Source organism: Scyliorhinus torazame, chromosome 15, assembly GCF_047496885.1.
Source record: "Scyliorhinus torazame isolate Kashiwa2021f chromosome 15, sScyTor2.1, whole genome shotgun sequence".
NCBI lineage: Eukaryota > Metazoa > Chordata > Chondrichthyes > Carcharhiniformes > Scyliorhinidae > Scyliorhinus > Scyliorhinus torazame.
In genome coordinates this window covers 107482894-107506340 of record NC_092721.1, presented here as the reverse complement: position 1 = coordinate 107506340, position 23447 = coordinate 107482894, and positions in this window count along the sequence as shown.

Sequence of the window (23447 nt, the reverse complement as noted above, 5' to 3'; positions counted from 1 at the left end):
ATTTTCCTGGATGGTGTCAAGCTTTGTGAATGTTGTTGCAGTTGCATCCATCCAAGCAGGTGGAGAGTATTCTATCCCACTTTTGTCTGAAGTTTTTTAGGTGGTGCAAAGGTTTTGGAGAATCAAGCGGGTGTGTCATTGTAGAATACCCAGTTTATGAGTCACTCTGGTAGCCATGGCATTTATTTGGCTGGTCCAGTTGAAACTATGATCGATGAAAACTCCCAGAATGTTAATGATGGGAGATTCAATTAAGGTAATACTATTGATTAAAAGGAGCCATTTACTGTCTCTCTCTCTTGGAGATGGTAATTGGTTGGCACTTACAGGATGTAAATGTCTCTTGTCAATTACCAATTCAAGCCTGGATATTATTCAGGTTTGGCTGACTGGGGGTTTTGACTGCATCAATCCTGATACTTGAGGAATTGCGAATGGAACATTCTGGCTATCATTCGTGAACATCTTTACTCCTGACCTGATGATGAAGGGAAGGTTGTTTTGAAGTAGCTGAAGAAAGGTGAGCCAAGGACCCTGCCCTTGCTGTGTTGTCCTAGAGTTGATTTCCTTCCAATAACCACAACCAATTTCCTCTGCCCAAAATATTACTCCAGCCATTGAAAGGTTTTCCCCCAAATACTTGAATCCTTGGTGCCACACTCTATCAAATACTGCCACAATGTCAAAGACTGCCAAGCTCACCTCACCACTTGAATTCAGCTTTTTTTGTCTGGACAAAGACTGTAATCTGAAGCCAAGGGGCTCTGGAGGGACACAAACTGAGATCCCACCTTGTTCTGGTGAAATCTTCTTATCCCCAAGGATGGTCTCCTGAAATACAAATTGCAGTAAAGAAACACTGAAGGAACTAAAGCCTTTCAGGATAAAAGGTGATGTCATTAAGCAATATATAATTGTAAATTATATGGGAAACGTTACATTTAAAAACTATTTAAAATCCAAAGGGCAATGATGCACTGATTCAAATGAGTAAAGATGACTTTTGGACTGACAACAGGTCGTCCTTTTAAATGTACAGAATAACCAACATTAAAATAGATTCTGGGAAGTGGCAGAGCGATGGATTTGACAGGACCACACATTTCTGCCCTTAGTTACTGCAGAGTGTATAGTTGTTCTAGGCGGATAAATTCACATGGGTCAACATTCCTGCGGTAATTTGTGATGATTGTCCCTTTAATGGCAGCACAACAGAGTATGGGTCACCTGGCTTCGGGGACCAATTGGAGCCAGAGTGGGTAATAACCCCAGGGTGTGGAGACCTCTCTCAGGCAGAAGACATGCAAGGGGCTTGGGCAGCTACTTGACTGCTGCACAGTTCTTCTTACTAGTAAATACTTATTGTGATTCTGATCAAATCTGTGAAAGTTGACCATTACATTTCCTCATCTATGTTTATGTATACATACATCTTGTGATCTTGTTTAGGTTGTACTTTTTTTCAGTTCTCAGTTTTGAAATCAAGTTTCTCTGCCAATGTGAATTACCTTCAAACACATAACAACTGACATGTAATTTCATTCCATTATTGTGAGCTTTCTTTGAATTTATATTCTGCTAGTTGGTTACTCTTATAAATCAATGTGGAACTGCACACACAAATCACAACACAGCATGCAATTATCCATTGGCGTATCATTTCATTCTTCAACAGGAAACCTTCTTTAAATGTGCTTTCCGCTTATGTGGCTGGTGATTTAATCAATGCTGGGCTGGACACAACTGTTCACAGCACAACACATAGTTATCAGTAGCTGCATTCATCTGGCTCTGATGTATCATAACTGATGTTTATCTATAACATTTCAATTTACAGTCTGACATAATTGATATTTTTAATAACATTATACTCAGATTTAGGAGCAAGGAAGACTAGGGGCACGATTTAAAGGAAAGGAAAGAGTTCCGTTGTGGGCACGTTTATCAGGTTCTTACCCAGCAGGAGAACTACCCCGGAGTCAAACAGGACTCTGTTCTCTTTTCAGGCCTCGGTGAAGAAAGCGTGCATAGGCCGCACTCACCTTCATTTCCTGCACTGAGGAATCCGCTCGCCAGTGCAGGAAGAGATCGGTTGCCATTTTCAAATGCCCAATCTCTCGACCACCCAACGTAACCCCTGGACCCCCCCCCAACTTACCAATTAGAGGATCCTCGGCCCCCGCTCACAACAGGGCATCCCTGGGCCCAATCCCTGCAGCTGGCAATATGTCACCTGGACACCTTGGCACTGCAATGTCAGGGTCTCCAGGTGGCACTGCCTGGGTGCCAAGCTGGCATTAGCAGTGTCAGAATACCACTCTGCTCGGTTGCCAATCACCCGGGAGCCTCCACTATCCTGGGAGACACCCCAAAGTGCCATCCTGCCTGGTCCACGGTATGTGGAGACCAGTGCTAAACGATGATTGGCCAGGGTCTCTGAGGCGAGGGGATTCAATCTCGGGCGTTGGGTAGATCCAGCGTAGACACATTTAGGTGAGCCTAACTGCTCACTTGAATATGAAAATCTAGGCCCCGCTCAATGTGGGCGGGGGGCCCGCCAACCGGCGCGGCGCGATTCCCGCCCCCGCCGAATATCCGGTGCCGGAGAATTTGGCAACCGGCGGGGGCGGGATTCACGCCAGCCCCCGGCGATTCTCCGACCCGGCGGGGGTCGGAGTATCTCGCCCCAGGATGCAATTCTTGACTTCTTCATTGCTACGTATTGCGAGATCATGTTAGATCTCACGAGGCGTGGCGAGCCGGCTTCTCAAGAGATTTATTGGCCGTGTCATATCCCACGTTGGGCACAGCGCAGTTGTTAGATCGCGTGCTAGATTTCTTTATTTTGTGATGATTTGTTTGTTATTGCTCAAGTTCTGAAATTTGGAATTGAGGGATTAACATTTTTTACCAGTGTCAGTACCAAGAGCTCTCAAAGTAGAGCTCAGCTATTTAGCATTCTATGTTAACCTCCGATGGTGATTTTATAATAAGAACCAGGGTCGAAATTCTCCGTTATCGGCGCGGTGTCCGTCAACCGGCGCCAAAAACGGCGCAAATCAGTCCGGCATCGCCCCGCCCCAAAGGTGCGGAATCCTCCGCATCTTGGGGTTGCTGAGCCCTAACCTTGAGGGGCTAGGCCCGCGCCGGACTGATTTCCGCCCCGCCAGCTGGCAGGAAAGGCCTTTAGTGCCCGGCCAGCTGGCGCGGAAATGACATTGCCGGGCCGCGCATGCGCGGGAGCGATATCGGCCGCTCACGGCATCCCCGCGCATGCGCAGTGGAGGGGGTCTCTTCCGCCTCAGCCATGGTGGAGACCATGGCGAAGGCAGAAGGAAAAGAGTGCCCCCACGGCATAGGCCCGCCTGCGGATCGGTGGGCCCCGATCGCGGGCCAGGCCACCGTGGGGGCACCCCCCGGGCCAGATCGCCCCAGGACCCCGGAGCCCGCCTGCGCCGCCTTGTCCCGCCGGTAAGAGAGGTGGTTTAATCCACGCCGGCGGGACAGGCATTCCAGCAGCGGGACTTCGGCCCATCTGGGCCGGAGAATCGCGGGGGGGGCGCCCGCCCATCGGTGCTGGAGAATTCGGCAACCGGCGGGGGCGGGATTCACTCCCGCCCCCGGCGATTCTCCGACCCGGCGGGGGGTTGGAGAATCTCGCCCCAGGATGCAATTCTTGACTTCTTCAAATCCAACTTCGTTATGCTAATGCCTGTCCCGCCGGCGTGGATTAAACCACCTCTCTTACCAGCGGGACAAGGCAGCACGGGCGGGCTCCGGGGTCCTGGGGGGGGGCACGGGGCGATCTGGCCCCATGGGGTGCCCCCACGGTGGCCTGGCCCGCGATCGGGGCCCACCGATCCGCGGGCGGGCCTGTGCCGTGGGGGCACTCTTTCCCTTCCGCCTTCGCCACGATCTCCACCATGGCGGAGGTGGAAGAGACTCCCTCCACTGCGCATGCGTGGGAAACTGTCAGTGGCCTCTGACGCTCCCACGCATGCGTCGCCCGGAGATGTCATTTCCGCGCCAGTTGGCGGGGCACCAAAGGCCGTTTCCGCCAGCTGGCGGGGCGGAAATTCCTCCAGCGTCGGCCTAGCCCCTCAATGTTGGGGCTCGGCCCCCAAAGATGCGGAGCATTCCGCACCTTTGGGGCGGCGCGATGCCCGTCTGATTGGCGCTGTTTTGGGCGCCAGTCGGCGGACATCGTGCCGTTTCCGGAGAATTTCGCCCCTTATCTTTTTCATTTCCAAACCAAAGGGCAACAGTTACCTCTCTCCCCCAGGAGAAAAATTAGAAATCCTCCTGCACTCAGAACGCCATCAAAAAGATTAGCATAAGATGCATCACTATAAGCAATCAGTTTCAGTTTTCTAATATCACAGCGAGTTGGGAATTTCAAAACACAATTCTCCAATTTTTATTTTGCCCATGTTTTGTTTGCACCAACAAATTCTTCAAGCTCAGGATTGTTCATTTTATGCTTAGTTCGAAAACATCAAAACTGCCGTCCGTTCTTGTTTGCCTAGCTAGCCAATTCAGCTGCCCAATTAAACTTCAGAGTTCCTCTTCTTCCATTTTAGGAGCCGCCTTATCCTTTTGTGAGGCCCTATCATGAGTAATTACTATGGGATTAATATTCTCCAAGAATATTTTTTTTTTTCTGTTCGTGCAGGCTTGTTGGGCTGAAGTGCCTCTTCTATGATTATATGATTCTGGTTTATAATGCTACGCTGCTGATGTAGGGTGACCTGCAAACCACTCTTCCCGATTTCTAACCCAATGTATTTGAACGCTTCAGAGGCCTGACGTCATCTTGAACTCAGTTCTAAGCCAGCTAATAACAGTATTTTCAAATTCGCTACTACCACCCCACAAAACAATCATCCAAGATGCTCGAAAGCTTTCCCCCATAATAAAATATCACAGGGTCTGTTTTCAGCTGAAGACAGCCCAACTTGAGCAAAACCGACCGCAGTGAGAAATACCAAACTCTGGAGGCGTCATTGAAACCTTATACACATTTATTTAACCTCCAGAGTATCCTTTCTGTGTTTGGCCTTCGATTGGAGGTCAAAGAAAAAATTATCTTTCAAGCTGATGTCCCTGTAAGAAAGCAGCTTTAATAGCTATCGACTTGCATTCCCAAGCATTTGTGGCTAACAGAACCAAGATGATCTTCAAAATAACCTTTCCTGCCATCGGTGAGTCTACCCTTACATCTTCTTCAGTGAGCAGCCTGGCTTTGGCCTTATAAGTTCCATCAGGAAGCACCTTTTCCATGCATATCCATCTGAAGACCTCCATGCACACCCCAAATTCTTTCCAACTTCTTGATCGTTTGGGCTTCTGCTCCTTGTAGCATTCTTAGTCTGTACCATATTTCTCGACCTTGTTAAGCTGTGCCCCCATTCCCGCTTTATATCTCATTGTGGACTGCTACTGCGTGATTTCCCCTTCCAATTATTCTTTCAGCAGTTCTTGATCTTCCTATGGGTATGTTCACTACCAGACGTACTGTCTCAATGGACACTACGTTTCTGTGCTCTCCATTTTTATACTCTGTGTTCCCAATCCATGGGTTTAACCTCCTTCCTTTTATCTTGTACATTCAACCAATAGCCTTACCTGCTCTACCATTGTTAGTTGTGTCCTTCCACTGACTGTCCCCTTTTGGCAAGTATGTCACTTTAGTAGCAACGTTTGACTGTTGTTCTCTTATCTGGCTTATCATGATTACTATGTCCCTCTTCAGATACCCTGTCATTTTCCACGATTGTGTTTCCACGATTGTGTCCTCATAATTGTGTAGCATGTGTGTATGAGAAGTGCCTGGTTCCTCAGCACTTTCAATAACCCCTTTTGAATTTGCAAACATGTAATCTGTGCTCACTAATCTTGCTGATATTATGGGCCAGGGTTTAGAGAACACCAAAGTATATCATGGAGTTCATCTGACTCGCAACTTTGAATAGATTTTGGTTATGGGGAGCACAAGGGCCCACTTTACAGGTGTGATGCAACAGGGATCTAAAGTATTTTTAAAACAAAATAATGTTTATTCTATGAGTCCAGTTAACATTTTATAAACGCACGGTATACATCTTATCAACTAAAAACACTGATAACCCCCAAAAAAGATACAGTACTCTATAGGTAACCCTTAATAACTTTCCTAACAACATCCATAAATCACAAAACCCTTTTTAACAAAGACAGTAGGTTTGCACTCCTTACAGAAACAGGTATTACTTTGAAATCATCAAGTGATCTGGAAACATTCTTTAGCATCAAGAGAGAGAGGCCAAAATACATCTGCTTCGTTTGAATGCAGCTCTCCATCTGAAAACGAAACTAAAACACAGAGCCAAAAAGAGCTTCCCGCTCAAAACGAAAGTAAAATGCAGAATCACATTCCAGCTCCACCCACGTAATGACATCACTGCAGCCATTTAATAAAACACACTTTTCTTAAAGGGACATTCACATGACACTGAGCGTATCCGAACAGTCTAGTTTCCATGCAACAAAATGATTGTTTTACCATCTGTACCTATAACCTTTCCTGAGCCTTTTCACACATTAAATCCATCTCTTTCATAGTATACCATGTCTCCCTGTTTGAAAATTGTTTCCGATGGCCATACTTTGTGCCCCAAAGCTCTCCAAATTCTTTCTGAGATTTCTGCTTTAAGGAATGTTCTCCTTCCCGTTTGCAGTGTATTGAAAGGCTCAGAAAAGGTAGAGCTATTTGTAGTCACCTTCGAACTGGAGGATGATCATTCATGACTGAAGGAATTTTGGGATTGCTCTCAAAAACTAACTGATATGGACTGTATCCCCCAACCATCAGGTGTGAATTATTTGCATGGATAACCCATGCCAAAGTTAATTCACAATTGGACCTATCTGCCAAATCTATTGCAGCATGATTTACCTCACACACCCCATTACTAAATGGGTTTCTTTAGCTCTATTCATAACAGTTATGTTCATGTTCTTACACAAATCCCTAAATTCATCGTTAGCAAATTCCTCCCCATAATCAGTGAGGAAATTTGCCGGTGGCTGCAGTCTGGGCCCTATCAGTTTTTCCATTATCAGTTCCATAATTATTTTCTTTACTATGTATAATGTGTATTGACTGACTAAACCTTGTAGCCAAGTTTACAAAGTGTAAAATGAAAGTGCTCTTTTCTTTATCCAACACCTTAAGATCCATAGCCACAACTTCAGTAAAATCTGTCGCTGAGGGCATACTCACTCGCGATGGTATTCTTCTACATTTCTTACATATATCTCATCTGTCGCTTATCTGTTCTACAAGTTTGGTGTCGTCATCATCTCTTACACCCACATCACTGCACAAAATGTTTAATCTTTGGAAAGGCTGATGGCAATTGCCGATGGAACTTCAACACAATCAACTTTTTGTTTTCTAGACTCCTGAGCCGGGATTCTCCCCTACCCAGCGGGGCGGGGGGTCCCGGCGGGATGGAGTGGCAGGAACCACTCCGGCGTCAGGCCGCCCCAAAGGTGCAGATTTCTCCACACCTTTAGGGGCCAAACCCTCATCTTGAAGGGCTAGGCCTGCGCCGGAGTGGTTGGCGCCCCGCCGCCTGAGGGGAAAGGTCTTTGGCGCCATGCCAGCTGGGGCCGAAGGGACGGCGCTGGGTGGCAGAAGTCCGCGCATGCGCGGGAGCGTCAGCGGCTGCTGCGGCCGAGGCGGAAGGAAAAGAGTGCCCCCACGGCACAGGCCTGTCCCTGGATCGGTGGACCCCGATCGCGGGCCAGGCCACCATGGGGGCACCCCCCGGGGCCCGATCGCCCCGCCCCCCCCAGGACCCCGGAGCCCGCCCGCGCCGCTAGTCCCACCGGTAAGGTAGGTGGTTTGATTCACGCCAACGGGACTGGCATGACAGCAGTGGGACTTTGGCCCATTGCGGGCCGGAGAATCGCCGGGGGGGACTCGCCGACTGGCGCAGCGCGATTCCCGCCCCCGCCAAATTTCCGGTGCCGGAGAATTCGGCGGCGGGCGGGCGTGGGATTCACGCCACTCCCCCCCCCGCAATTCTCCGACCCGGCGGGGGGTCGGGGAATCCCGCCCCTGTTCTCTGATGCTAACTCTCTCTTTGTAGCCCTGGCCCATGCCTACTGGGAAGTATGGCCAAGTTAAAAGAGACACTATAATCTGATGGGTATTCATAAAGTGAAGTCACCAGCAAAGCCAGATGGTTGAAAAAGCTAACTCTATTTGCATAAGCAGCATAAACAGTGGAGGACTGCAGTAAAGAACAAGATGTGCAATCAGGGAGTGAGCACAGGAGCTTTCTGAGCCTGCTGCTATGTCTTGGTGCATCCCCAACATCCACAGGGGAGGTGGAGGCAACGTCTTGTTGACTGTGATGGTCTTGGCAGGTGTCCTCTGGAGGGCTGAGACCTGGGGGGGGCTTCGGCCTGCTTTGGGGGTCCTGCTGTAGGTACTGCCACCCTCTGTGGCCTGTGGAGGTGGAACTGGAGCAGTCACAAGGAGATGGAATTTGGATGGGTGGGACATTCCTGGAGTTCCCTGGGTGGATAGCACTGGGGTGTGCACGAACTGTTCCTCCTCCTCTCCATGGGTGCACAAGGGCCCATGGCTTCCACCTTGGGATAGAGGTGTAGCTAGAGTGAGCTTGAGAACACCTGATGTCCTCTGGCATTGGCACTGATGGATCCCAGAAAGTGCCTGTACCATGGGTGCATGTCCTGCAGCAATGCAGGACAAACATCTTGCAACAAGGTCTCCACGGCAGTTGCCACCTGAGGTGTGTTGACCTCGTTGCAATGGATTGTTGATGCAATCACCTCTGACATAAGGCAGACAGGCTCCTTCATGCCGTCTTTCAATCTGAGGAGTGTGCCGGGCATTCCTTCCTGATTTTCCCAAGCTTTCTGTTGGAATTCCAGCAACTGAGGCATGGCTGAGTCCAGAGGCTCATCACCTGACTGGGACTCAGCAGATTCCTAGCCTCCAGCAATCCTTCCAAGTGCCGGCACACTGGGATGTCCCTGAATTCTCCTTGCTGTGGATTTGAGCAACGTGTTCACTGGATTTTGACCCTGAGTCTACTCTAGGTTCGACCAGAGTGTGTGTCTCTCCACTGATGGAAGGTACGGCTGAGAACTGTGATGGTTTGTGAATCCCTCCTCTTTGCTGCTGTTGGGGCTGGAGTCGATAACGTGGTTGGTGGATTCCCTGCGATGCTTTCCGGATGCACCTGTGAAAGAAAGGAGAGGTCATTATTGCATGGCAGGAGCCATTAGAAACAGGAAACATGGCTCACAGCATTGTTGTTTGATGGATGTTGCAATGCTGGAACCTCGGTTGGTTTATCACCACAGATCTCACCAAGCACAGGAGCGATCAACCTCATAGTCGGCCGTTTGGGTGATTCTGTCCTCAAAGTCAGTGAGGACTTTGAGTTCTGACATCCCTTCACCGGTCCACGATCTCTGATCTTAGCTGTGTGCCAGATTGTCCTGCTTGAAAACAGATGGAGAGAGTAAGTAGAACGCATGCTATGTCAGATGTATGAATGCCTGGCATGTGTGGATGGTGAGTGGGACCAGTGAGGTGATAAGCACATGATCCACAGGGGAGATAAGTTGTGTGTGGGAGAGTGAGTGATGCTGTTCCTTGAGCTGACATTGAGTGAGATCACCGTGGATGAGTGATGAGTCTGTGAATTTGTGAGTTGAAGGTAATGAGAAGAGTGATTTTCCCTGGCAAAACTATATCACCAATGGTCAATATATTGATGAGAAAGAGGAGAGAGTCAAGGACAAAACCTTTAGGGACTCTGGAAGATCTGTGATCTGGAATGGGGATAGATGAGGGGAAGGCAGTAGATGTTGTATACATGGACTTCAGTAAAGCTTTTGAAAAGGTACCTCATGGTAGATTTGGACAAAAGGTGAAGTCACATGGGGTCAGAGAGCTGGCAAGTTGGATACAGAACTGGCTTGGGCACAGAAGACCGAGGGTAGCAGTAGAAGGGTGCTTTTCTGAATGGAAGGCTGTGTCTAGCGGCGTTCCACAGGGATCAGTTCTGGGGCCTTTGTTGCTAGTGGTGTGTGTAAATGATTTGGAAAAAAATATAGCTGGTCTGATTAGTAAGTTCGCAGACGACACATAAATTGGTGGAGTTGCGGATAGTGAAGAGGATTGTCAGAGGAGACAGCAGGATATAAACTGGTTGGAGTCTTGGGTGGAGAAATGGCAGATGGAGTTTAATCCGGACAAGTGTGAGGTAATGCACTTTGGAAGGTCCAATGCATGTAGGAAAATGCACAATAAATGGGAGAACTCGTGCGAGTACTGACAGGCAGAGAGATCTGGGCGAGTATGTCCACCGATCACTGAAAGTGGCAACGCATGTGGATAAGAGGTTCTTCAAGATTATGAGTGGCATGGACAGAGGGGATAGTCAGATGCTCTTTCCCAAGGTAGGAGAGTCAAGTACGAGGGGACATAGGTTTAAAGTGCGTGGGGAAAAGTTTAGAACAGATGTGCTAGGCAAGTTTTTTTACACAGAGGGTGGTAAATATATGGGGAGGTGGTGGGAGCAGGTACGATAGCGGCATTTAAGGGGCATCTAGACAAATATATAAACAGGGTGGGAATGGAAGGATACGGACCCTGTAAGTGCATACGGTTTTAGTTTAGGCAGGTACCATGGTCGGCGCAGGCTTGGGGGGCCGAAGGGCCTGTTCCTGTGCTGTAATGTTCTTTGTTCTTTGATTGTAAAGAGAAGCCATTGCTGGGGTTGCTCACTTTTCTTTCATATTGAATTCTCCTGCACAAAAACAACTGCAATTCCATATTTTCTGGCTGTGGATCAATAGGAAAGTCAGGAGACAGTGAGGTGGATGCAGGTTGTTTGGATTTCTCAATTCAGTTGTCATCTATAATCTTTTCGGTTATAGAGCATTTGCCATTCCATTTCAACTTTTAAAAGACTCGGTTATCAAGAGCAATCGGCATTGTCACTTAAACATAATAAAGTGGAATCCATTCCTCAGAAGCGGAATCTAAAACCTTCTTTTTAAAAATTCTCCATATAAAGCTGTCCAAATATGCAAAAGAATACATTAAGAGCATGGTTTCCAAAATTAGCACATAGTTGGAATGTTTCTCACATTACTAATGACTAAAAGCCAGATTAGCAAATAGTTATATAATACATGCTTTGGAGCAATAATAAAAGGGTTCATAAAATGCCTTATTCAGAAAATTCACACAATATTCCTTTTTAAAAAGACAAAAAGGCTGCACCATTTCATGGATCAGGAAGCTCACGTTTATAAATTAGTACTTGGAATAAAGTTTCTAGTTTGCTCTGTATTCACGTTTGTTCCTAGATGGAAAATGATCACTTAAAGAGTCCAGTCACGTGACGTATTGGAGACTACGGCCATTTGCACGAGCAAATAGAGAGTCTATCTTTACAGCCTGCGGAGTAAACATCTTTCCAATCAAGATCTTGGGCGGGATTCTCCCCTACCCGGCGGGGCGGGGGGTCCCGGCGCCGAGGAGTGGCGTGAACTACTCCGGCGTTGGGCCGCCCCAAAGATGCGGAATCCTCCGCACCTTCAGGGGCTAGGCCGGCGCCGGAGTGGTTTGCGCCGCGCCAGCTGGCGGGGAAGGGGCTTGGCACCGGCACCGAATGGCCTCCACCGGCCGGCGCAAGTTGGCGCATGCGCGGGAGCGCCAGCATGTGCTGGCATCATCCCAGCGCATGCGCAGGGGGGTTCATCTCCGCGTCGGCCATCGCGGAGGAATAGCAGCCGACACGGGGGAATAGAGTGCCCCCAGGGCGCAGGCCCACCCATGGATCAGTGGGCCCCGATCGCGGGCCAGGCCATCGTGGGGGCACCTCCCGGGGCCAGACCCCCTGCACCCCCCCGAGGACCCCGGAGGCCGCCCGCACCGCCAAGTCCCGCTGGTAAGGACCTACTCTGATTTATGCCGACGGGACCGGCAAAAAAAAAAAATGGGTGGCCACTCGGCCCATCGCGGGCTGGAGATCACCGGGGGGGGGCCGCTGCCAGCGGCTGTCGACTGGCATGGCGCGATTCCCGCCCCCGCCAAATCTCTGGCGCCGGAGAATTCGGCAGCCGGCGGGGGCGGGATTCACGCCGCCCCCCCCCCCCCCGGCGATTCTCTGACCCGGCGGGGGGTCGGAGAATCCTGCCCCTTGTTTGTTTGAACCTCCGTGGTCTGCAAGACTATCATTTAAAAATACCACACAGTTCTTCAACAGACCAACTTCTAAAATTCAGGTATGGTCGTAAATGCCTTCATAAAATCATTCCAGGTTTCAAATATGTATTTTCCATAGAAATAGTGAGGTTGTATGAGCCTGATGAACACTTTTTAAAGAAAAGGAGACATTTTGGCAGCAGGTTTACTTCACTGGTTGCACAAGAAATCCTAACTAGTTGCTCATTTGTTTTTTGCATACTTGTGTCGTCGCACTATGCTTTTGAGAAGAACTTTGAAACCTTTCCCTTTACGTGGCAATACCTGGAAGAGTGGGACAGTGGGACTAGCTAAATTCCTCCTGCAGAGAGGCAGCACAAGCATGACAGGCCAAATGGCCTCTATATGTGTTGTACCATTCTATGATTCTATGGACAGTGTTTTATCTGCATCTGGATGGTGTGCTCGGACACGGGGCAGGGGTGGGTGTGGGAGGAGGAATGCTGGTAAAAAGAGCAAGGAGCCATACAGGGAATTTTCCTTGCAGAGGGTGCTGTTATTGTACAGGTATAAACGCACCAATCACTCATAAGGGATTGGGTTGCGAGGTGGATTATCTGCCCGCTACAAGGAGACAGACTGTCAATTTGTCTAATTAAAGGACCTTATTGAGGGTTATTTTACAGGAGCACTGGCATTATGAGGGTCTCCCCTGCAAGAGGTAGTCACCAACTTCATGTAGGCAGTCAGCCTCATGAGCAGGGAAGGCTGCCTCTCATTTGGGAGCGGAGGGAGCTCCCCTTCTACCTTGTCCTTCTGAGTTACTTAGTTTTTATGTACTATCCTGATTTGTTGGCTTTTTTTATTCACTAGTCTAATGTCCTGTCTCATCTGACAAAAAACATACAAGATATTCAACGGTCATGGCATGATAATTTCCACCAGTATGTATAATCTAAAATGTCAGTCTTCAGAATATTAAACTATATCCATTTGTATTAAGTCTGCACATTGCATAGCCTCTGTAAAACAAAACGGGGAAACTAGCATTGGATGTGACATCCTTCCCCTTCAAATTGCAAAAAGTAACCTTACGAAGGTATACAAACTATTTGGTAGTTCGGACAGATGGTGATCTCGCACTAAACGTTAAGCTCACCCTGAATAAATTCCTTCTCTGTGATTCATGAAATAATTAAATTCTGGATTCTGCTATGGTTGATATTATTACCATGGTTTGCTTTGGGTAACATAACCTGTGCTGGATAAGCCTATTTTCTATTCTCTGGCCAATTGGTTATTGAGAAGCACTCCTCCATTAGCAAAATCAAGCTGATGGACCTCAAGTGGTACCGTACTGAACTCCCAATGCCGCAAAAGAGTTTTTCACACTCTGGTACGTGCTGGTGCTCAGGCCCAACAAAATATTTCGATGAATTTAACTGGATAAGTTTCTGCAGGTCAGTGGCAGTTTCTCTGCAATGCAGCCTCCAAACAATGACCTGTAACCTGACTTTACACCGTGGACAGCAGCTTGAAACTGAAACTGCCGCAAGACCTGGAAAGGCTAAAAGCATCAAATGCTGGTACCAAGAGCTGTCTGGGATCACTGAATAGAGTGTCACTCCAGTGGAATTTACTCCCACGCTAAGACCTGCATTAAATATTTTGCCAAATATCTTCACGACTTATTCCAGCCTTCAAAGCTGAGCCTAATTAGTCAGCAATCATACATATGGCTGCTGACAATGCAGCTCAGCAGCAGCTTTAGAATCACCCTGCAAACAAAATCAGATTTTCAAATGGTCTGTTCTTTTCATGGCGTAAACAATTGCCATGAAACAGCTTTTCTGACGTCACCGACATAATGATCTTTTAGTAACTCGTGATTCTACATGATGCTGTCCTTATGTTAACGGCACATTGCTGATGTTGATGAGGACCCTCAATATATTCATTAATGGTGACCATTAAGATTCAATGCAATCTTGCGACATGTTGCGAGGTGAATCCCGCCCACAAAGGGCGGGATCACTTTTTGGCAAATCTGAATATTAGAGTGAGGCAGTTACCCTACTCGAGGTAGCAGATTCCCGAGGTATCTGAGGCTTTGGGATTTAATCCCTTTGCCTCGGAGACCTTGGGTGAGTGCCGTTTGGTACTGGTCCTCACAAATGGGAACCAGACGGAACGGCACTCATGGGGGTCTCCAAGGGGATCGGAGGCCCCAGCTGCATGCCCTTTGGGCTGGATGGTGCCCTGGCAGTGCCCGCCTGGCAACTTAGCAGTGTGATCGGGCCAGGAGTGCCCAGTATGGGTGTTGGGGTTTTGGGATTGGGGCCGGGGGACCATTCCATATCGTGTTTGGGCTGGGGCTGGGGGGTGGGGGGTGGTTGGGGATTCTTTTGGAGGCCTCGGAGATCGAGAAGCCATTTGGGGCTATGTGCGGCCTCGGCCGCGCATTCCCAGTTCAGGTCCTTTATTCAACATGAGTTACATTGAATAGCCATGTGTTTCTTGGCATTGCGAGTGCCGGGAATCACACTGCTACACGCGCTCGCTCGGGGATTTTGTTCACCTATGGGTTCAATTTAACCACCACGATGTACCAAGTAAATAGCAGGAAAGGCCAAAATTGAGATCAGGGTGGTTGGGTTTGGTCGGCAGTGCTGAAGCGTTCGAGGTGGAGTGTCGCCCCTGGGCTGGGGGGATGAGGGGCTTTGTGTCTGTGAGGCCTTGCAGACATGTTTAAAAATGTGCAGGCCCATAACCTGCAACCACCAGCTGTAGCCTGTCTGCCCTACAAAACACTTCCAGAATGGAGCCCTGCTCTTGGTTCTATGCTGAAAGTAATCTTAACTCCCTTTGACCGTGAGCAGCCTCTAGTTGTTGTGAGAGCACTTCACACACCTCAACTGTCAAGTGGCTTCTTGAGGGCACACATGTCATGTCTCAGAGGATGATAGGTGCATAGCATTTCAATCAAACTTTGAAACCTGAACACTGTGCCTAAATTCTAGGAATGTCAGCATTATCGAGGCAGCTGCCAACAATCAAACACTAAAGAGCAGGGTTTCAGCACTAGGGGTCTTCTTGCAATCAAAGTTTGTGGATCAGGTGAGGGAACCTGAGCACGGTCTCCCTAATATTCCCGGCCGAGGTCTTGGGTCTGGGGCCTAGAGCTCCTGTTGTGGCTTGGGGTGAGTGTGCAGAGCAAGCCAAAAGGGAAAATGCTGGAAAATCTCAGCAGGTCAGCATCTGCAGGCAGAGAAAAGAGCTAACGTTTTGACTCCACTTGACCCTTTGTCGAAGGTAAAAGACATAGAAAGTGGCAGATATTTATACTGTAGGGTGGGGGGATGAAAGATGAGTCACAGCCACAGAAACCAAGGGAAAAGAGTACTAATAGCCACAGAAACCAAGGGAAAAGAGTGCTAATGGCAGTCCCCAGAGAGAACAAAAGGTGTGAAGGTCAGACAGCAGAGAAACTAAGATCAGAGGGTAAGCTGTGACAGATGTAGATGTGGGGGGAGTGGGGACATAGGTGGGATAGAGAAGGGAAGAGGGAAGCAAAGGGGAGAAAAGATAAGGAAAGGGGAGATACGATGGGGGGAAATATATATAAAGAAAGACAAAAGAGAAATAAATGGTAAAAGACAGTTAAAATGAAATGGAATGAAAACAAAGGGGTCGAGGTGGAGTAGAGCTGATCATCTGAAGTTGTTGAATTCAAACACTTAACTCTCTTTGATGTGGTCCAGGAGCTGTCTCTCTGAACAACTTCTCCTTTAACTCATCTCATTTTCTCCAAATCAAAGGTGTAGCAATGGGGACTGATGCATTGATAACTATTTTGGTGCCGCTTCATGCTCTCGCCGGACCTGGAAAAATTCATCAACTTCGCTTCCAGTTTCCACACCTCCACCACTTTCACCTGGTCCATCTCAGACACTTCCCTTCCCTTCCTTGATCTTTCTGTCTCCATTTCCAGCAATCGACTATCCACTAATATCTACTACAAGCCCACTGGCTCCCACATCTGAGACTACAGCTCTTCACACCCTACACCATGTAAAGACTCCATCCCTTTCTCTCAACTCCTTCGCCTCTTTTGCATTTGTTCCGATGATGGGGCAGCATGGTAGCATTGTGGATAGCACAATTGCTTCACAGCTCCAGGGTCCCAGGTTCGATTCCGGCTTGGGTCAAGTGTCTGTGCGGAGTCTGCACGTCCTCCCCGTGTGTGCGTGGGTTTCCTCCGGATGCTCCGGTTTCCTCCCACAGTCCAGAGATGTGCAGGTTAGGTGGATTGGCCATGCTAAATTGCCCTCAGTGTCCAAAATTGCCCTTAGTGTTGGGTGGGGTTACTGGGCTATGGGGATAGGGTGGAGGTGTTGACCTTGGGTTGGGTGCTCTTTCCAAGAGCCGGTGCAGACTCGATGGGCCGGGTGGCCTCCTTCTGCACTGTAAATTCTATGATAATCTATGTCACTTTCCAAAATGGTGCTTCGAAAATGTGTTCCTTCTTCCTCAACCGTGATTTCCCACCTATAGTTGTTGACAGGGCTCTCAACAGTGTGCAGTCCATCTCCTGCACCACTACCCTCGCCCCCTCCACTCCCTCCCAGAACAAGGATAGAGTCCCCCTCGTTCTCACATTTCATCCCACCAGCCTCCGAATGCAAAGTATAATCCTCCGCCATTTTCGGCAACTCCAGCATGATGCCACCACTAAACACATCTTCCCTTCACTCCCTCTGTCAGCATTCCGCAGAGACCGTTCCCTCCAAGACAATCTAGTCCACTCCTCCATCATACCCAGTACCTCTCCCATCACCCATGGCACCTTCCCATGCAATCGCAGAAGGTGTAACACCTGTCCCTTTACTTCTTCCATGCTTAACATCCCAGGTCCAAAACACTCATTCCAGGTTAAGCAGCGTTTCACCTGCATCTCTTCCAATTTGGTCTACTGCATTCGCTGCTCCCAATGTGGTCTCTTCTATATCGGAGAGACCAAACACAGACTGGGTGAACGCTTTTCTGAGCATCTTCGGTCTGTGCGCATTCAGGACCCTGACCTTCCCGTTGCTTGCCATTTTAACAAAAGACCCTGCTCCCCTGCCCCCATGTCTGTTCTTAGCCTGCTGCAATGTTCCAATGAAGCTCAACGCAAACTGGAGGAACAACATCTCATCTTCCAGTTAGGCACGCTACAGCCTTCCGGTCTCAACATCGAATTCAACAACTTCAGATGATTAGCTCTACCCCACCTCGACCCATTTGTATTCATCCCATTTCATTTCAACTGTCTCTTACCATTTCTTTCTTTCTTGTCTTTCTTAATATATATTTAACACCCCCCCCGCAATCTTATCCACCTTTCCTTACCCCTTCTCCCCTTTGCTTCCTCCTTCCCTTCCCCCACATCTCCATCTGTCACAGTTGAGCCTCTGATGTTAGTTTCTCTGCAGTTTGGCCTCTCACACCATTTGTTCTCTCTGGGGACTGCCATTAGCACTCTTTTCCCTTGGTTTCTGTGGCTATTAGCACCCCGTTTCCCTGGGTTTCTGTGGCTATGACTCATCCTTCATTCTCAATCCACAGTATAAATATTCCCAACATTCTCTGACTGTTAGCTTTGAGCACGCTAAGAAGTTTTACAACACCAGGTTAAAGTCCAACAGGTTTGTTTCGATGTCACTAGCTTTCGGAGCACTGCTCCTTCCTCAGGTGAATGAAGAGGTCTGTTCCAGAAACATATCTATAGACAGATTCAAAGTTGCCAGACAATGCTTGGAATATGAGCATCAGCAGGTGATTAAATCTTTACAGATCCAGAGATGGGGTAACCCCAGGTTAAAGAGGTGTGAATTGTGTCAAGCCAGGACAGTTGGTAGGATTTCCCAGGCCAGATGGTGGGGGATGAATGTAATGCGACATGAATCCCAGGTCCCGGTTGAGGCCGCACTCATGTGTGCGAAACTTGGCTATAAGTTTCTGCTCGGCGATTCTGCGTTGTTGAAGGCCGCCTTAGAGAACGCTTACCCGGAGATCAGAGGCTGAATGCCCTTGGCTGCTGAAGTGTTCCCCGACTGGAAGGCGACACTCCTGCCTGGTGATTGTCGCGCGATGTCCGTTCATTCGTTGTCGCAGCGTCTGCATGGTCTCGCCACGCTTCGGGACATCCTTTCCTGCAGCGTATGAGGTAGACAACGTTGGCCGAGTCATCCCGGCGGGATGGAGTGGCGTGAACCACTCCGGCGTCGGGCAGCCCCAAAGGTGCGGAATCCTCCGCACATTCAGGGGCTAGGCCCGCCCCGGAGTGGCTGGCGCATGGGCTGGCATCATCCCCACGCATGTACGGGAGGGTTTATCTCCGCATCGGCCATCACGGAACACCGCAACGGCCGATGCGGAGTAATAGAGTGCCCCCACGGCACAGGCCCGCCCGTGGATCGGTGGGCCCCGACCGCGGGCCAGGCCACCTTAGGGGCACCTCCCGGGGCAAGATCACCGCAGGACCCCGGAGCCTGCCCGCTCCGCCAGGTCCCGCCGGTAAGGGACCTACTCTGATTTACGCCGGCGGGGCCGGCTACATATGGACGGGACTTTGGCCCATCACGGGCCGGAGAATTCGGGCGGTCCTGGCGCCCATTGAGTCGCGCCGGACCCCGCCATTCTCCGAGGCGGGTGGCGTGACTCACGCCGGGCCTGTTTTTTGGGGGGCGGGGGAATTGGGAGGACGGCGGAGGCGGGATTCACGCCGACCCACGGCGATTCTCCCACCCGGCGGGGGGTCGGAGAATCCCGCCCATTGTCCTTCATGGGCAGAGTTGTACCATGTCGTACCAATTGTTGTTCTATTGTTGTTGTCATTGTTGTTATTGATGTGCTTGTTGTTGTGTTTGTTGTTGTTTTTGTTGTTGTTTTTGTAGGTTTTGCTGTTGTGTTTGTTGTGCTCAATGACTATACTGAGTGGAGAATTCGAGTCCTTCACAAAGTTACTTGTGCCAGTGTCCTTTGTGGCATCTGCTGTTTCATTGAGCGTGCCGTCTCTGTTTCCCCGTCTGGAGTCATGTCCAGTTCACTTGAATCATCTTTGGCTTGTCGATACTCCCCGTCTGGGGTCCTTTCTGGTTCACCTGAATCATCTTTGGTTTCTTGTGCTCCCCGTCTAGAGTCATTTCAGGTTCTTGTGGAGAGGTTCGAGTAGATGAGGTTTGAATTAACGTGGTGTCACTGGAGTCACTAGTAGCCTCACTTTGATTGTCGAGTGCCTCTGTACATACTAGCTGAGATCTGTCAGTCTCGCTGAGATGTCGCACATCTTGTATGGGAATGGTGAAGCCTTTGTCACTTGTTGCACATAGAGTGGGTAGACCTTCAGTGTCTTCTTGTCGGTTAGATGAGCTCGGTAGACTGTCATAGTCATCTTGCTGTGCACTTGAGCGTGGCAGATTGCTGGTTGCTCAGATAAAGTTGCTAGACCTTCATGGTCTTGTTCATGCAAGGACTGCGCTCTAGCGTCTTGCGTTGCTTCCATCGTGGAGTCTGTTAACGAGCTCGCTGTGGAGGCTTGTATCGCTCTCTGTGTGGAGTCTGGCATCGTTCCCTGTGTGGAGTCATGCAGTAGTCTCGCTGTGGAGTCGATCTGGGCGCTCTCAACGGAATCGTGCAGTGGTCTTGTTGTGGAGTCTTTCTGTGTTCTCTGTGTGGAGACGTGCAGTGGTCTCGCTGTGGAGTCTGTCATCGCTTTCTGTGCGGAGTTGGGGACTCTTCGTGGTGCGTGGACCACTCTCTGTGTGGAGTCGGGGACTCTTTGTGGTGCATGGATTATTCTCTTTGTGTCAGGCTGCTCTCTGTGGGCTTGTACTGATCACTGTCTCTTGGCGTCAGGCCGCAGCAGAATCCTGTACTCATGGGTCGGGATGTCGGCTTTGCTGGGCTGAGGATCCTCAAATCCGAAGAACTCGTCCATGACTGTGTCGGATTTGGTACTGAGGTCGCCACGTCCAATGATGAAATCATCGCCTGAGTCGTAGTCTTCAAGGACTAAATCATCTCTTAGGGCGGTGCTAACTGCTTGTTGCAGGATTCTGCAGAGGTTACTTTCAGCTACTGATCGAAGTTCAGGCATTGTGCTGTCGTTCCAGGTGAAAGAATTGTGTTTTCTGGCTTTAAATTTTTTTCCCACTATTTTCAGACATTTCCCCTTTAAGTGGGTGTGGTTCGGGGCCTCTGACATCATGACACTTGTGACGTAGAGCGTAAGAATGGATTGCGCATGCGCAGATCGCTTTTTCTTCACTGTGCGCTCTTTTCGCAACTGCGCATGCGTGCCTTCCGTGCATGCGCAAAACACTTTCGCCCGTTCGCGTCTTCTCGGGAACTGCGCATGTGCGGCTCCTTGCGCAAGATGGCTGTCAATCAAAATTGCCGTTTGCTTCTGTTGCAAGCCTACCTTTGCCTCGTGGTGAGTATAGGCGCCAGTTTTACCGATTTCTGTTGTGTTCACCTCACAGTTTTCAAACTTGTCCAGGACTGTCTGGAAGGTTCTCTTGTCCTTTGGAGTACTTGAAGGAGTTGAAGATTTGTGTTGCGCTTTCACCCGCAATGGTGAGTAGAAAATCTATCTTCTCAGCATTGGCCACTCCATCTAGGTCGGATGCTACCATGTAAATCTCAAATCTCTGCTTGAATGCACGCCAGTTGGCACTGAGATTGCCGTTGTACATGAGCTGCTGAGGAACCAGAACCTCGATCATCTTGCCTGGGGCTGTTGCTGGTCGTCACGGATCTTGCTGTGTTGAACTATATAGATTCAACAGGCATTACTGGTACCATGTTGTGTTATGTACTCTGGGATAACACAGGCTGCAACTCGATGCAGCTTTGATCAAAAGATACTCCAGACTTTGAAGTAAGTTCAATGTGATTTATTGAACCATTAGCACAGCTCTCTATGAGTTCAACTCTCCTGCTAATCTTGCTACAGTAACTCAGTCTAACTAACCAGTCTGCTCCAAGCCACGTGGTGGGTGTGATGCTTCTGATCTGCACCTGTCCTACTCTCTAAGTGTCGCCTGTGGAAAGAGACAGAACACGTGTGCCCTGTCCTTCTATATGGGTTGTGTAATGCCCCCTTGTGGTAGTGTCACCTCTGGGTATCTTGCCTGCTCATTGGTCATGTCCTATTCTATGTGTTCATAAGCTGTATGTCTGCATGTCATGACGTCTCTGGTGCTCTCTCTCGTGTTTACTTAGTCATGGTGTATTTACATTAACCCCTTGTAGATTTACAGTGCTGCATATCACCACAACGGGGAGGATAGGCTACTGTAGATATGTGACCACACAAAGAGGCACCACCCTGCGCTATGCATTGTTGCTTGTGGAAAAAGGAAGGTAAAATAATCAGTCAGGCACCCTGTCGAGCTAATCCTCCAGCCTCTCTGTCCCCAGCCCTCCACAGGATCCCGAGCTCCAGATTTCCTGCGACATTTGTGCACCAAAATTGCTTGTACCTCTCATTAACTCTGACAGCTCACCCAGTCCAAACACCATCATAAGTGAAAATCAATTCCTTTGTAATCTCTGAAGAATGTGCCTGTTCATTGCAGAAAAACTGCTGCTGCTTTAAAATTAGTCCATCTGCCTGGTTCAAAGGAGCACATTTATCATTGCTTTAAACATTTTTGAATGTTCTCTCATTGGAATATCTTTTATGTGTTTAAAATCTAAGGAGAAATTAAATCAAGAAACAGTCTTTGACATTTTCATTTCTACATAATTACACTTTTGATGTAAATGTTCTTAACTTAATCAGACAACTTTTAAAATGTATAATTCTGCACTTATACTTGCTGCCATTGTTCAGAAGTAATAATGTGTCTGCATGTTATTTTGTAGAAGTCTGTTTAGCTAGGAATATAATGAATTGAAAGTGAAAGCGTAGCGGGTGGGATTCTCTGTCCCAGTGATGCCAAAATCCCAAAACGCGATTGGCCGGAGAATCACGCATGAGACAAAAATCGTGGCCGGCGCCGTGTGCATAGCAGAATGCCGTGGCTCCGATCCTCGACAGCTGAGTCAATGCATTCTATTCCGCATGTACAGTAAACGCCATTGGCATATATTAGTGGGCGTGACCCGGTATTCTCTGGGCCAACGCGATCCTCTGACTCAGCCAGGAGGAATTACCGACAGCGAGTTTCACTTGTGGTTTTAAAACTCGGGAAACAGGTGCCATGGCTGCCGAGAGAGAGAGAGGCTGTAGAACATGTTCCTAGAGCTGTGACCATGGGCTGCCAGTCCTGCCGCTGGCTGGGATGACTGACGGGAGGTGTCTGCCGTGGTCGGGACACGAGCAGCAGGGGGTAACGGGGGCAGAGGGGGTGACCAGAGGTTGGGGGTGACCCCGCTCCCCGTGACTGGGGAGTACAAGCACGGACCGGCATTGCCGCGGCATGCAATTCAACCATCTTTCCGTGCACCCCACTGACAGTCCACCATGTCTCATAGTTGCGCAGAGTGACACTGGCCATATGGGTGTCACCACCCCACCACCCCCGCACCTCATACCTCACCCTGCACCCCACCACCCCACACTCCACCCCCATCCTGCACCCCACCATCCCCACAGTCCACCCCCCACCCTGCACCACACCACCCCCACACTCCACCCCCATCCTGCACCCCACCATCCCCACAATCCACCCCCCACCCTGCACCCCAGAACCCCCGAACTCCATCCCCCCGTCACATGTCCCACCAATCGCGCCCCTCCGTAGTGATCTGTACATCTGTACATACATCTGCACATACACCAGGGACTACAGACAGATGTAACAGCCACAGCATCACTAGAGGCCAGCATCAGAGATGGGTATAAAGGGTCCAGTCCAAGGGAGGATCCGCCTCTTTCAGAAGCACAGGGCTAGTGAGCAGCAGCACACAGAGACAGCTCAGCATAGGCAGCTTACCTTAGCTTCACTGATCATACCTCTTGACTGTATTATATCTAGTTAAGCTCTGGAAACAGAATCAACCCACTGAATAAAGTATTTATGTTAACTGGAAATTGACAATCTTTATTCAGACTTAGAGAATAACATATGATACCAGGAGTGATTTCAGAAAGCTAGCTAGACACCAGCAAGAGAAGAAAATCGTAAACCGGATATTCGACTGTGGAAGACTTCGC